General features: G+C 40.3%; 1 long non-coding RNA gene across 2 annotated transcripts in view; it reads right to left on the bottom strand.

Annotated features, from left to right (window-relative positions):
- The window catches only part of LOC307058218, a 90172-nt gene that overhangs the window by 15270 nt on the left and 67023 nt on the right, over positions 1-7879 (bottom strand). For both annotated transcript variants that reach the window (XR_013811088.1, XR_013811089.1), the window contains one exon: positions 5741-5878. This is a non-coding gene — a long non-coding RNA (uncharacterized lncRNA). The remainder of the gene's footprint in view (positions 1-5740; positions 5879-7879) is intronic.

Genomic DNA, 7879 nt, shown 5'->3' on the forward strand with positions numbered 1-7879 from the left:
TGCCACTGATACATGTAACTATATGAATATATCTCAAAAGCCTTAGCTAGGTGAAAAGAAACAGGCACAAAGGCTATGTACAATATGATCCATTTATATAACCTCCTGGAAAAGGCAAAACAATAGGAACTGAAATCAGATCAGTGGCTGCCATGGGATGTGGTGATGGGAGGAGACTGCAAAGAGGTGCGGGGAAGCCTTTGGAGGTGATGGAACTATTCTGTGTCTTGATTGTGGTGGTGTTATGACTGTGTACATTTATCAAAACTCATGAAAAGGGTGATTTTATTGTATATAACTCAACCTGCCTTTAAAGAAAAAGTTAAAGCCAGTTTTCAACATCAGAAATTATCTTCACAAATTTAAGGGTAAAGAAAACTAGGCGATAGATCAGATGACTCCAAGGTCAAGTCCTTTGTCTTTTGACTCAGTGGTCAAAAATTTTTTTATGTGAAGAGATTTTCATATATTAGAAATTAATAGTCTTTCTTATTATCAGAGTTTTGTGCCTTTACCAGTATACAATCTTCTTGTCCCAAGAACAGGATCTACCTTCATGTATCTTCATAAAGTCACCCTTTCTGTTACCTAAATATCATGATTGAATTGTCTTCATGAATATATTACAGTTTGTGTTAATTTTATTCTTAATTATGTATTCTTTGTGAGTCTCGTTGTAAATTGAGTCCTTCCTTCCATTATATATTCTAACTGGTTATTTGAAAAGAAATTTATTTTTTATATAATATATTAATTATATAACCATTATCTTTGAAATCTCTTGTTTATAGTAATTTTTCAGTTGATTCCTTTGGCCTAAGTATGAAATCATTATTGGTATAAGCAGTGGACTTTGAATTTTATCAAATATCATTCCAGATCATGTAGAGATAATCTATGATTTTTCTCTTCTATTAATATGAAGAATTACATTGACTTCCTAAAATATAAAGACATTCTTGCATATCTGGTTGAATCCCACCTGGTCACTTTGGTTTATTCTTTTAATGTGCTGGATTCTAACATTTTTTATTTAGAATTTTTGTACCATATTTATATGATAGGTCAGTCAGTCTGTTTTTCCTTTAGTCTCTCTTTGTTAGGAACTTTGCATCAATGTTAAGCTAGCTCTCAAAAAGGAATTTGGAGGCTTTCTCTATGTTGCAAAACATTAAATAGTATTAATAATACCTGTTCTTTAAATGGTTGGAAAAATACGCCAGTGATATTATCTGTATCTGTGCCTAGTAATAAACTGAAATAGTCTCAAATCCCTTTCAGAATAGAATTGTGTATCTTTCTTGGTCAGGTATATTCTAACTCTTCTAAAATTGTTCATTTTATACTAAATTCCTTTATTGAGCAGGTATTCTTAATGCAGATAAGGGAGTGTCATTTGTGAGTTGTCCATATGAACTATTTTTTTTTTTTTTTTTTTTTTTTTTGCGGTACGCGGGCCTCTCACTGTTGTGGCCTCTCCCGTTGCGGAGCACAGGCTCTGGATGCGCAGGCTCAGCGGCCATGGCTCACGGGCCCAGCCGCTCCGCGGCATATGGGATCCTCCCAGACCGGGGCACGAACCCGTATCCCCTGCATCAGCAGGCGGACTCTCAACCACTGCGCCACCAGGGAGGCCTCATATGAACTATTTTTCATTTTGAAGGATGAGTCACTACTGTGGCCTCTACCTGCTTGTGCTTAGTAGTGGTTTATAATGCTTTGATAGGAACTGAACTTTAGTGATGATAGCCTTTAATGCGCTATTCAGATTGGAGGGGAGAGGCATGCTCCATTTAATCTCTTTATTAACAAGGAATCTCTCAGTAGGAACTTCTGCCAGCTAATAGTTTTATTAAACTAAAGCCTAATAGTAAGTGTCTTTATTATGAAAGTCTAAAAAAGGTAATAATGAACTTTGGAAGTACAAAGATCATTGGGTTTATTGTTTTTAGTGGACAGGGAGTGTTTGAGATCTTACTTGGTAGAGTTTTCCTTATTAAGTATTGGAGAACTAGATTGAGCACTTCTTAGAAATTTTCATAAAATTTAAAATAGAGAGCCTAGAGTTTGGGTTGGAAATTTGTGGTCTGAAGCTCCTTGACCCACTTCCTCCTGTGCGTGGTAGGCTGATTAATGACCCGACGACAAGATATCCATGTCCTCATCCCCATAATCTTTTTTTTTTTTTTTTTTTTTTGCGGTACGCGGGCCTCTCACTGTTGCGGCCTCTCCCGTTGCGGAGCACAGGCTCTGGACGCGCAGGCTCAGCGGCCGTGGCTCACGGGCCCAGCCACTCCCCGGCAAGGGGGGTCCTCCCAGACCGGGGCATGAACCCATGTCCCCTGCATGTTTGAATGTTACTTCCTATGGCAAAAGGGGCTTTGCAGGTGTGAGGATGATTTTCAGGATTATCCTTGTGGGCCTTAAATGTAATCACAAGTCTCCTCATCACAAGTCTCCTTATAAGAGGGAGGCAGAGAGAGGTTTGACTACGGAAGCAGAGATGGTAGTGATGCAGCCAGGGGCCAAGGAAAGCCAGTCTCTAGAAGTGGGAGAAGTAGGGAACAGATTCCCCTCTGGAGTGTCCAGAAGGAACCCACCCTGCTGACACCTTGATTTTAGCCTCTTAAGATTCATTTTGGACTTCTGACAACAGCATGATAAATTTTGTGTTGTTTCAAGCCCCTATAAATTTATAGTGTTTGTTATAGCGGCAACAGGAAACAATACAGTATGGGTACCTGTTAACTAAACATGAGAGCAGGGACCTAGGCCTATGGAATTCAACTCCATATCCCCAGTGCCTAGAACTGTGCCTTACATAATAAGGCATAGTATATTTGTTAATGGAGGATGGGAGGGGGAGAGGGAGGAAAAATCAGGTAATTCATAACTTAAATCAACATGGTGAGCATGGTGTAGGTGTCTAGCTTCTGGGTGAAGCAGAGGAAAGCAGTAAGGTTGAAAACTTGAAGCCCACCCATAACCAAATAGATTTTATAGTATTGTTCTAGGACATCGCTTTTTAAAAATAGAACTCCCATATGATCCACACTAACTCAAAAAGATATATGTACCCCCATGTCACTGTAGCATTATTTATAGTGGCCAAGACATGGAGACAACCTAAGTGTCCATCAGCATGATAATGGCATATATGTACAATGGAATATTATTCAGCCACTAAAAAAATGACATCTTGCCCTTTGTGACATGGATGGACCTTGAGGGCATTATCCTAAGAGAAATAAGTCAGACAGAGAAAGATAAATACCATACGATTTCACTTATATGTGGAGTCTAAAAAAACAAGGAAAGAAAACCAAGCTTATAGATACAGAGAACAGACTGGTGGTTGCCAGGATGGGGGTGAGGCAGCAGAATGGGTGAAGGGGTCAGAAGGTGCACACACACTTCCAGCTATAAAATGAGTCAGTCACAGGGATGTCATGTTACCCAAAAGGTGGGGGGAGTGGGGAGGAGGCCATTGTGTAATTTAAAAATATTTGTTTGAACAGCAGAAGATAGAAAATAATTGAGGAACCCTACAAACCAAACAATTGGAAGTTCAAGGATCCCTATCTCGTTACTTGAAGGAGGAGAACACAATTGCATACACATACATGGAGAAGTATTTCAGTTAAAATTCAGGTTCAGTCCTCCAATTCCTAGTTTGTATAAGGTGCCAGGAAAGTAGTTAATTGTATTTTTACCAAGTGAGTGCAGGAAATAAACAGGGTAATGTTATTTATTTTATGACTAATTTTAATTTTAAAAACAAGTTATATGTCCACATTATACAAAAATCAAACTGGTAGTTAGCAAAAAGCCATTATCCCACTTCTGTCCACCAGTGACTTAGTTTCCATCCTCACAGGCAACCCTGTGTTACCATTTTTTATATCGTTTCTGGTATATAAACAAATAAACCTCTAAATCCCTTTTTTCTCATCTTTTTATGCAGTTCATAACATACAAGTTACATTGCTCTATATCTTACTTTTTCCACTTTAACAATATGTGGTGGCGCAGTGGTTAGGAATCCGTCTGCCAGTGCAGGGGACACGGGTTCGAGCCCTGGTCTGGGAAGATCCCACATGCCACGGAGCAACTAAGCCCCTGCGCCACAACTACTGAGCCTGTGCTCTAGAGCCCGTGAGCCACAACTACTGAAGCCTGCGCACCTAGAGCCCGTGCTCTGCAACAAGAGAAGCCACCGCAATGAGAAGCTCTTGCACCTCAACGAAGAGTAGCCCCCGCTCACCACAAGTAGACAAAGCCCGCATGCAGCAACGAAGACCCAATGCAGCCAATTAATTAATTAATTTTAAAAAACAGTATGTTTTAGTTCCTTCCGTATCAATGGGTAAAAGAGCATCTGTTTTTTTATGGTCGCTAATTAGTCCATGTTTCCAATTTACACTTCCACTGCAGTGAAGGAATGTGCCTGTTTGTCTACCAGGGAGGGACAAGCTTTTTCTGTAGAGGGTGGAAAGAAAACATTATTTAGACTTGTGGGCCGCGTACATTCTCTGTTTCATATTATTCTTGGTAAACCTTTTGTTTTGTTTTGTTTACAACCCTTCAAAAACACAAAACGGTTCCTAGCCACAGGCCATACAAAAAGCAGGCCAAGGGGGCTATAGTTTGCTGGTCCTTGCAAACATACTGATAACAATCTGATGGGTAAAACAGTTGAGATCCAATCTAATATTATTTGTATTTCTCTTATCAGCAAGGTTGAGCATATTAGAGCCCTTTGTATTTCCTTTTCTGTGACTGTTGGTATTTTTTGCCCATTTTCTTAGAGTTGTTGATTTTATTTATAGTAACTTTTTATATAGGGAAATTACCTCTTCTCTTTGAAATAAATCACAAATATTTTTCCTCAGTTTATCTTTTTATTTTGCTTGTAGAAGATTTTGCCATGTAGAAATTGTTTTGAGTAGTAAAATTTATCAAAGTTATTTTATGACTTGAGTTTTAGATAGTACTTTATGCCTTTCCCATTCTAAGATTATAAAACAAAAATTTTGTCGGGTTTTTTTTTTCTGGTGCTTTTGTGATTTCATTTTATCATTTAAATCTTTGAACCACTTTCAAAGATTTATATAAATTTATTTTATAAATTTACAATTTGTATTGGCGTGAGGAGAATGGGTCCAACTTAATTTTTTCCCAGATAGCTCACCAGTTGTCCCAGAACCATTTACTGAATTATCCTCTATGCTTCCCTCCTCGACCCTCCATTTGAAATGCCACGTTTATTACACACTAAACTATAGTATGTATTTGGATCTATTTCTGTATATCCTGTTCCACTGATCTATCTAGACAGGCGTGCTTTTGAATTCCAACTCCTCACTAAACTGCTGTGTGAATCATATTTCATGGAGGAAATAATAGATGCAGTTAAATAAAGAAGTAGCTAGATCTGTCTGCAGCCTGCGCCTGTACCTTGTTCTTTGCTTTACAAAGAAAGAGCTGTCCCTGCTCCTGTGTGCCCTGGGTCTCTACTTCCCTGGTCTACTCCTAGAGGCACCTTCTCTTCTTCATCATTAATTTCTGCCTCTTTTAGATGATTATCATATAAACATCCCTTAAGAATAATTAAAAAGCAACCCAAACAAAAAACCGTGTCCATCTATGACCCCATTTCTCCGTTCGTCTTCAGAGTCAAGTCCATTTCTACACCTTCTGTTTTCTCCTCAGCCCACCCCATTCAGGCTATGGTTCCTACCTCGTTGGTGAGGTGACTCTTCCCAAGGTCACTGGCAGCCTCCATCTGCCAAACCTAGTCACGGACTATGGGATGGACTCCTTTGCTTTCAGCTCTTGCACCTCTGCCATTCATTCTGCACACACTGGCCATGGTAATCTTTTTAAAAACATAAATGAAATTATGTCACAGTCCTGCTTACACACTCTCCAGAGGCTTCCCATTACAATGATAATAAAACTCGAACACCTTTCCACGGCCTTCAAGGCTTTTTCTGATTTGGCGTCTCCTGCTTCTCAACCTCACCTCCTGTTAATGCTCCCTGATAATCGTAGGCTCCGTCCACTCTGGCCTTCCTCTGGCCCCTAGAACGTGGCAAACCGTTTCCCATCTTAGGCCTCTGCACTTGCTCTTCCCTGTGTCTAGAACGTTCTTCCCTCAGAGCTGGCTGGTTCCTTTATAAAATTCAGGTCTCAGCTCAAATGCTGCCTCTTCAAAGGAGTCGCCCTTGACCATCTGGTTGAAGTAGCCCCTCCCCCCTTTTTATCCCAGTGCCCCTTAGTTTCTTCATTGCACTTAGCACTAATGGAATTTTCTTATTTACATGTATGTTGTCTTAAGTTCCAACATCTAGACTAGGAATTGGGACCTAAGTTATGGAAAGCCAAGTTTTTGCAATGGGGCAGAGGGTGTCTCCTTGGCGGGGGCTTCTTTTCCTGGATAGCCTCTTGAAAGTATGGGATGTGCAGCTAATGGTTACTGAAGAAAGGCTGCACTTTGGAAAAACGTCTCTGGGAATCTCTGCCTTTTCTAAGTCACAGACTATATTGTAAATTGTTCTGGAAGGGAAAGTGTTTTAACCCAGTTGGTGTAACTGCTAAATGTTTTGCTTTAAAAACGCACACACTGAACTCTTAGAGTATTAATTGATATGGTATTAACTGTTTTAAAAATATAACAGTAGTTGCGTAGCCGTGAAGTGATTACAGCTGCCAACAAGTAAGGGTCATAATGGTGAGAAAGAAGTCATTTCCTGCCTTACTTAGGGACGCCAGCAACAGCATGCTCCGTAAACGCGTAGACGAGGTATCTTTTTGACTTTTAGTTACTTGTCTGAAGTACACTATTACTTTTCGCTGTTTCTCAGCAGTGGTAATCATCAGAATCCAATGATCATCTCCTTGGTATCCAGGAAAAAGAGGGGCTCAATCCTTGTTTATTGAATTAAATTGAACATCTAGCCTCCAAATGTGGATTCTTTACCATATGCTGCACAGTTTAAGCTGCCTCTACTGCAATGTTTGATATAATGTAAGAATAACAGGATCAAAAGTCACATATATGGTGTGATCTCAGTTATGCTCCATGCAGATTGACGCTGTCTCAAACAAAGTATAATGTATTCGTGTTGTTAAATGGATAGCAAGACTATGGGATTTTTTTTTTTCTTACGACTTTTTTGTATTGGGCAAATAGGCTTATGGGCATGACTTCTGGGGCGGCCTGAGCAGTGCCCAGCTCTTGGGTGCCCTGCACAGCCAGTGCAGCAGACTGTCCTTGCCTAATAAGCTTGTGATGGAGCCTCTAGTAGCAATAGCTGCCTTACACCAGTACACTCTAAAGCATTCCCAAGGTTAAGTCAGACTCGAACGTTTATTTGTTCATTCCACACACACGTACTGAATGGCTGATTTTTGCCAAGGCGTATTAGTTACATTAAGCATGAATTAAACCAATAGACATGGCGCCTGTACTCAAGTTGCTTCTGGTATATTAGGAAGAAGACCTGTATTAAACAACTAACACTCTCAGGCAATTCCGACTTGTGATAATGGTTATGAAAGAAAAGTATCCCGTACTGTGTGAGCACAGGGCAGGGGAGAGCCTAATTTAGGTTGAGTGTTTCAGGTAAGGCTGAAACCCCAACACTGAGAGGAGTTAGCCAAATTAAGAACATGCCAAATGGAGGAAACTGCATGGTCAAGGCCAAGAGGCAGAGAAGAGCGTATGAAAAATCAAGGGAGCCCAGCGTGGGCTGATGCGGCAGGCTGGGAGAGATGGCCTGAGATACAGAAGTAGGCAGGGCGGGGGTGTTCTGTAAGTTGCAGCTTGAGAAAGGTGTGCAGTGACTGAGACAGGTCAGAGATGCTGAGAAGGAAG

This window comes from Hyperoodon ampullatus, assembly GCF_949752795.1.
Source record: "Hyperoodon ampullatus genome assembly, chromosome: 9".
Taxonomy (NCBI): domain Eukaryota; kingdom Metazoa; phylum Chordata; class Mammalia; order Artiodactyla; family Ziphiidae; genus Hyperoodon; species Hyperoodon ampullatus.